Raw genomic sequence first — 8,893 nt, forward strand, 5'->3', positions numbered from 1 at the left:
AGCATGGGGTGAAATTTCTCCCGATTACTTCAGCAAATTAACAGCTAGAATGCCAAAGGTCTGCAATGCTGTAATTGCTGCAAATGGAGCATTCTTTGACGAAAGCAAAGTTTGAAGGAGAAAATTATTATTTCAAATAAAAATCATTATTTCTAACCTTGTCAATGTCTTGACTATATTTTCTAGTCATTTTGCAACTCATTTGATAAATATAAGTGTGAGTTTTCATGGAAAACACAAAATTGTCTGGGTGACCCCAAACTTTTGAACGGTAGTGTATACCAGCCCGACGGAGGCTAAAAGGACATAATGGAATAGTAAATAGTGAATAGGCGTTTGTCAGATTTTCTGACATACACGATAAACGGAGGGCAATAACACAATGTGAAGGGGGCCTTAAGGGAGGGGGAAGCACTTGCGAGGATATAAGGAGCACTAATCGTTTATCCTCGGCTTCTCCAAGCATGTGAACTGGGTTTGCGGAAATCTCATATGCATGTGATGCAGATTGTCATCGGAATCCGTATCAAAGCCAACACGTGTGAACGGGGCCTTATGGTGAGCTAAAGAGGATCTGTCACTACTTTAGTAATGCACACTGATAATGCTAGTGAAAACGGTGTCCCAAAACGTGTATTATTTTATAAGTTATGAGCATTTTTCTAAATATGCAAATGGTTGTCAACACCGGCGATTCTCCTTAGGTGAAGCTGCCTCACAGCCTCTGACACTGTCCTATCAGCATGAAGCTGCTTCACACAGTGTGAGAGACTGAGGCTGGAGGGAAGGGGGATCACTTCAAATAGCCATATCTCGGGCTGTGGGCTACTTAGAACTGGTGGCATATGAAAGATAAGATTCTAATCTTTCATATGACACCAGGATCCCAGTTCTAGCTGTGAAACAACCGGAGATATCACCAGTTGAAAACAGTCGGGAATGGAAGCTGTATACTATATGATCATGCTGTGTTCCTGGCGTAGAGGATGGGGGGGCCACTGTTTTTGGCTTTCCCCAGCCTTATCATACCAGCCTGCGGCCGCCCCGGTGCCCGACCATCACTACAGATGGTCCAGTACTGGTTCATACCCGGCTCTTCCCGATACCCCTGGTGGTGGTGGTTCCCGGGGTAATAATGGGGGTTAGTGTTAGCCTCTTCATGTCTAACATTAAGCCCCGTCTTAGTAATAGACGGGGCTTGTCAATCAGCCAGCGGACATTACTAAGGTGGTAATAATAAAGTTTAAAAAAATACAAGGACATAGAAAAAATATTTTATTGAAATAAAAAAACACACAACCCTCACTAACCATTTTATTGAGAATAAAAAAAACTGCTGTTATTGAAGTAGTCCTTGAATCCGACGTAGTCCAACGATCGAACCTGTAAAATAACACAAACACACAAAAATAATTAGTAACACATAAAAAGCAAAACAATGATTATATTTACCTTTCCTGGGTCCAGTGCTAAAGCCGCAATGTCAGCGAGCTAGGCCCTTTATCTAATCCTATCATGTGCGATACTGTCTGCTGAGCCACTGTATCTAATCCTATCATGTTCGGGAATGGGCAGGGAAGGGGGAGAAGCTGTATGCTGATTGGACAGCGTCATACACAGTGGCGTAACTATAGGGGTCGCAGCGGTCGCAATTGCGACCGCGCCCCCGAAGCCCCCCGCACCACATCAATATAAAGTTACTATAGTAACTGGGGCCCCTTTTACTATAGTAACTACAGTACTTACCTTCCTGCTTCCGGAGCGCAGCTGAGATCCTGACGTCACAACGCTATGCGCCGCGCTCAACATCCTGACCCTGGATAGAGTCAGGTCAGGACCTCCGCTGCGGCTGAAGAGGAGGGTAAGATTAATATCTCTGTCTGCTGAAGCTGATTGGCAGGGTCCGACTTCCGGGGCCCGCCAAACAGCTGTTTTGAAGGGGCCGCAGCGCTCGTACGAGAGCTGCTTCCCCTTCATTCCGGTCACTTGCTCACACTGTGAACCCGAGTCAGCGATTCACAGTGTGAGCGAGTAAGTGAAATGAAGGGGAAGCAGCTCTCGTATGAGCGCTGTGGCCCCTTCCAAACATCTGATTGGCGGGTCCAGGGAGTCAGACCCTGACCCATCAGCTATTGATGGGCTAGGCCATCAATGTTTAGGGACTGGACAACCCCTTTAAGCCTACGATGTAGCAGGCATAGAGGGCCCATGAGGCAGGATCACAGATTGTGTGATGCTGTCTGCTGGCCCCTGTAACTAAGCCAATTACATGGTAGGCTTAGATACATGGCCTATGTGTGATCCTGTCTGATGGGCCCTGTATATAAGCCTACCACATGGTAGGCTTATATACAGAACCCATATGTGAAACTGTCTGTTGGACCCTGTATCTAAGCCTACCACATGGTAGGCTTAGCTACAAGGCTCCAGCAGACAGTAATCTTATACTGTATAGGATTACTGTCTGCTGGACCCTCTATCTAAGCCTACCTTGACAGACAGTATCACACATGGGCCCTGTATTTAAGCCTACCACATGTGTTACTAATCGTTTTTATTTTTTTATTACTCTGGTACCCACAGCCACCAGGAGTGCCGGGAAAAGCTGGATACGATTCAGTACCTGACCATCTGTAGCGATGGTCTTCTAATGGGGCGGCCGCAGGCTGGTATTATCAGGCTGGGACAGGCCAGAAACCATGGCCGTCACCCCCTGGTAATACTAGGCTGCTGCTGCTGCATTGTATCTGACTGGTTATGAAAAATGGGGGGGACCCCACGTCATTTAAAAAAAAAAAAAATAACTGGAAAGAACGATGTGGGGTTTCCCCCAAATTTCATAACCAGCCAGATACAACACAGCAGCAGCCTAGCATTACCAGGGTAGGGAGGGCCACTGTTTTTGGCCTTCCCCAGCCTTATAATACAAGCCTGCGGCCACCCCGATGCCCGACCGTCACTACAGATGGTCCGGTACTGGTTCATACACTGCTCTTCCCGATACCCCTGGTGGTGGGGGTTCCCGGGGTAATAATGGGGGTTAGTGTTAGCCTCTTCATGTCTAACATTAAGCCCCGTCTTAGTAATGGACGTTGTCAATCAGCCAGCGGACATTACTAAGGTGGTAATAATAAAGTTTAAAAAAAGACAAGAACATAGAAAAAATATTTTATTGAAATAAAAAAACACACAACCCTCATTAACCATTTTATTGAGAATAAAAAAAAACGCTGTTATTGAAGTAGTCCTTGATCCGACGTAGTCCAATGATGGAACCTGTAAAATAACACAAACACACAAAAATAATTAGTAACACATAAAAAAGCAAAACAATGATTATATTTACCTTTCCTGGGTCCAGCGCTGGAGCCGCAATGTCAGCGAGCTAGGCCCTTTATCTAATCCTATTATGTGTGATACTGTCTGCTGAGCCAATGTATCTAATCCTATCATGTGCGATACTGTCTGCTGAGCCACTGTATCTAATCCTATCATGTGTGATACTGTGCTGAGCTGTGTATCTAATCCTATCATGTGTGATACTGGCTGCTGAGCTGTGTATCTAATCCTATCATGTGTGATACTGTCTGCTGAGCCACTGTATCTAATCCTATACACAATTTATAGGGTCGTAGTTCTATAGATATGCTGTCTCCTATACACACGCACACTCACACGCACACGCACACACACACACATTAATTTTTTTGGGGGGTATATGTATTGGGACTATTTTCCCTGGCATTTTAAGTCCTTACTGACGCCCCTGGCTGCTAGTGCTGCATTGTTGGGTCACTTAGGAGACCCAGCGATGCTGCTGAAAGCTGTGGGCCGTAGGCCATAAGAAGTTTGCAGGGGTGGGGGCCAATAAGAACTTTTGCATCGGGTCCCATGAGCCTTCAGCTACGCCCCTGGTAGTACAGAAAACATTACACCGCCCAGAGTGAAAAGAAAGAGTCACCTCCTATTTTTCTATTATAGCCAAATTAGCATATTTAGAAAAATGCACATAACTGCAAATAATAAACATTTTTAAAACAAATCACACTGTAGTGATCAGCAGCGAAGCGCCTATTAGATTAGTTAAGAGATAGGGAATTGATAAACTAGTGACAGAGCCTCTTTAAAAAAAACTCTGTTAGGCCAAATGCACACTGTCACGATCTGTGGGTATGGGGACCCACTGGGCCAAACCGCCGTAGCGGTATAGCAGCTGGCCAACAGAGTACCAAGTCAATATATAAATAGTCCAAGCACAACGGTACCTGTAGTGGTTCACAGGGCCGCCAGCAGGAATTTCACGGCCCCATACAGCCAAATTGTCTGGGCTCCACCCTGCCCATTAACGGTTCCCCATCCAGCACCATATCACGCCCTTCGTGTGATACATGTTTATTAACTTTTGATTTGGCCATAAGGTAGACAAGGTAGACTCTTTTGGCAGGGCCCTACTCTACTCTAACTTATTTAAAATTTCTCAATGCCTCTAGATGTGTCTAACACTAGTAAAAACCGCTAAATTATATTTAACCTACCTGGTGGTCTTCTCTTGCTTGCTTCTGGCTCCATTTTCTAATTTCGGTCCCCGTTGTACGGGATCCAAGATGGCCACTGCTGTCTCAGACTTGCACATAGAAATCGTTGTCTGCAAGTCTGAGACATGCCCCCACCTCCTTCACTGCCATTAGATGGACAAACACTGATGATGTCAGCAAAGTCCATCTCTTCTGACACTTCCCCTGCTGGGTTCTTGAGAAGCATACAATAATATACTTACATCCAGAAGTTGATTCAGGACGTCCCCGGCGCGGTCTTCCTCCGCCCTTCACTGATGCGCTGTCAGTGAGGATGTTGCTGCAGTCGTAACCCCTGTCAAGGACCCAGCACGGCAATTGCAAGAATAGTTCTCAGTTCTGGTCCATCTGAGAGCAGTGAAGGAGTTGGGCAAGTCCCAGAAAGTTTTGTATCTCAGCCAACGGGGAACGGAGCCAGAAGCAAGCAACTGTAGGCCACCAGGTAGGTGAACAATACGTTTTTCAGTTTTAATAATTATTTTTTTTGTTATCATGAGAAGGGAGTTTCCAAACCCAGAGATCCTCCTCACTGCACCCCACCACAGTGAGGAGGACCTTAAATTGAGCGGCAGTCGATAATGTCTATAAATTGAGCGGCAGTCATTCAATGTATATGAGAATGATGAAAACAGACATGTACAGCACTCGGCTGTTTGTCAGTCTCATAGACATTGAATGGCATGGTGGGCGCATGCTTGACCGCTTCATTTAAGCTCCTCCTCACTGCAGAGGCGGGGGAGTGAGGTGGACCTTTGGGTTCAGGACCCCCGTTCTCACAATTGATCGGGATCCCAGTGGTGGGACCACAGCGATAAGAAAATTATATCTTGTGGATAGGTGATTTATAATTCTGGGAAAACCCCTTTAAGGCAGAGGGAAGAAAAAAAAAACCAATGAATTATGACTCTTTAGGGAAAGGGACGGGGGAATAGCAGTTGACATCCAAGATGTGTCCGTTGTTAAGATAAACCCAGATGAGTAGCGCAAGATGAACAGCTTTGAAAAAAAAAATGTTGTTTTACTCATAATGCCCACCATCTAAGCCTGGTTTCACTCCTGTGTTGATTTTTTGTTCTGCTCTGTCAGAAGTGCAAGTTCTGTTACACCACCGGCGGCCGAAGGAAGGCATTGACTTTAATGAGTTCTGTCGAGTTTCTGTTGAGGTGTCCTATTGCCCTATTGTTTCCGATATTCTCAACTGGATCTGTGATGGAGGCCCCTAATAGAGCCTCCAACACAGATGTGAGCGAGGCCTTAAGCCCCGTTAACATGTGCGTTAGACGCTCCATTAGGGGCCTCCATCACAGCATGCTGCGCTATTGTTTTCGGTAAAACCATGGTACACGATGACGGAAAGTCGACTGAAAGTCTGACTATTAAAGTCAAAGGGTTCCGTTGGCCGCCGGTGGTGTCCGTGGTGCAATGGAACTGTTGCTTCCAGTATTCCCTTGAGCTTCTCCTCTGACGGAGCAGAACAACGGAATGACCCGACGTAGATGTGAATTAGGCTCTATTCACATCTGCATTGGGGTCCCGTTCTGACGTTCCGTCTGAGCTTTCTACTAGAACGGGACCCTAAACAGACACAAACGGAAACCAGAGGTTTCCGTTTCCATCACCATTGATTTCAATGGTGACGGATCCGGTGCCCATGGTTTCCATTTGTCTTTGTTGTGGCAGGGTTCCATCGTTTTGATGGAATGAATAGCATAGTCAACTATGCTATTGCTTCCGGCAAAACGACGGGTCCGGTGCACAATAGACACAAACGGAAACCATAGGCATTGGATCCGCATAAATTGAAATCAATGGTGATGGAAATGGAAACCTCTGGTTTCCGTTTGTGTCAGTTTCTGTCTGTTCAGGGTCCGGTTCTGATATAAACACTCAGACGGAACATCAGAAAGGGACCCCAACGCAGATGTGAATAGAGCCTAACACAATATTTTTTCCAAAGCTGGTCATTTTGCGCCACTTATCTTTGAATATTTTGAACCAAGCGGAGAGGGAAGGAAAGACATCTGCAAAAAAAAAAAAAAAATGAACAATTTAAATTTTTACTAAAGCAACTGCCTATTAAGAGACCGGCAGCAGCTCATTCAGTACTTTCAGACACTTTATTTAGGCCTTATTCACACGGATGTGTCCGTTTTGCGCACGCAAAAAACGCTGCGTTTTGCGTACGCAAAGGTCCGTGTGGCATCAACATATGGTGCGTGGCTGCGTGATTTTCGCGCAGCTGGCATCATTATGACACTCTGTTTTTATGTTTACAAACAGAAAAGCACTAGGTTTTTACTACTGTTGCGCGAATCACGCGCGGCACCCGGAAGTGCTTCCGTGTGCCGTGCGCGATTTGCACGTACCCATTGACTTCAATGGGTGCGTGCTGCGCGAAACACGGCCAAGTATAGGACATGTAGTGAGTTTTACGCATACGCTGCGTGAAAATCACTGACAGTCTGAACGGCCCCATTCACTTACATAGGTCCGTGCGACACGCGTGAAAATCACGCGCGTAGCACGGACGTATAACACATTCGTGTGAATAAGGCCTTAGTATGTCAGAAGAGAAGTGAAGCTGTTTGCTGCCACTACAGTCCAGGCCTCATCGTCCCATGCACCAGGCATTGGCTCCAGCGGTGAATCCAGCACAGCTGGTCAGTCCTCCAGAATCAGGGCAGCTAGCTCAGAGGACTGTCGAGGCCGCCGCCGCATTATAAATCGGGACCCAACCCTTCTTCCTCTCCTCATGCAGCTATGCTATTACATTGAGGAGGTAAGTGAAAGAGAGGGTGTCAGAGGGGTGGGTCGTGCGAGGGGGGGGATGGGGGGACAGGTGCATGCGAGGAGGGGAGGGAATCAGGCCCAGATGACTTTAATGTGGTAAAGAAAAACGGGCCTCTGCAATGTGAAACTGGTGGGGCAGAGAGGCTATAATTAGCAGCAGGCCAGTGGCATGTGATAGCAGTGGCCAGTGGGCCCCTCTTTTAGTTACATTTGGTCCGGGCCCCTGACAGCAGTACCTCTAGTACTGCCCTGATGGCGGCCATGGTGGTTCAGACAGTAGCAACGGCTAGGCACAGATGGGACCTTGACAGTAGACACCAGACGTGGCGTAACACAGCACAGCAGGCGGAACCGGTAGCACAACACGACTCCAACAGGTTCAAGGAACAGGAACAAATAGCACGGCATACAGAGTACAGGTAGCAGAGCACGGGGACAGAATAACACTAAAGGACCATTTGCAAGACTAACATGGGAATACTAACAACACTCAGGCAATGAGCAAAGGGGCAGGGCCCTTCTTATAGTCCAGGGTGTTCATTGGACTAATTACTAATTATGTTTAGCATGTGCGCGCTGGCCCTTTAAGGCACGCACGCGCACCCTACAGGACACAGCAGAGTGGAGCAGAAGTTAGCACTGGCATCTCATGGGAAGGAGATGCGGGCCAGCGCTCACCAGACCATGGCTGTGGCCATCGAGGCGTGAGTAATCCCGGTGGTCCGCTGCCATGGATGTTACACACTCGATGCATATTACGTGCGGAATTGCCGCACGTTTTTTAGTGCAGCAAATCTGCAGCATAATACAGTACCAGCAAAGTAAATGAGATCTCAAGAAATCTCATTTACATATTGCAGATTTTTTCTACACATAAATTGACCTGCAGTGCATATTTTAAACTCCGCAGCATGTCAATTTATCTTGCGTTTCCGCTTGCGAATTGTATCTGACCAGTTTAAAAAAAATATAAAAAATTTAAAATGTGGAGCATAAAATCTGCACCTATTTCTGCATCAAAATGTAAAAACCGCACCTAAAAATGCTTAAAAAAACGCGCTATTAGGTGCGGATTTTATCTGCGAAATTACCTGCATTTACCTGTGGTTTTGATGCGGATTTTGTGCACCTCAATGTGTGCCTTACAGATTTTGCTAGGGATTTTGCAGGTCCAGTCGGCGATGTAGAGAAGGACGTGTCTGGTGGGAAGCTTCTGCTTCCATGCAGCATCTTCCTCTTCTGTAAGTCCTCTCAGGGCCCCAGCATTAGTTACTTCATAGTAAGGAACAGGCCCTATTACATTGCAGGGTCTGTTCCTTTCTCCAAGTGACTAACGCTGGAGCCCTCATTCAAATGTTTAAAGCAGCTGAGAAGCTGGCGGGCCCCTATTTTTCATCATTGTGGCCAGGCCCCTGACGGCAGTACCAGCCGTACTGCCCTGATGGTGGCCCTGCATGCCAGATGCACTGCCCTGATTGCAGCCTTGCAACTGATGTCTGTCAGTTCAGAAGTATTGCATTGTATTATAA

The sequence above is a fragment of the Rhinoderma darwinii genome, chromosome 9 (assembly GCF_050947455.1).
Source record: "Rhinoderma darwinii isolate aRhiDar2 chromosome 9, aRhiDar2.hap1, whole genome shotgun sequence".
Taxonomy (NCBI): Eukaryota; Metazoa; Chordata; class Amphibia; order Anura; family Rhinodermatidae; genus Rhinoderma; species Rhinoderma darwinii.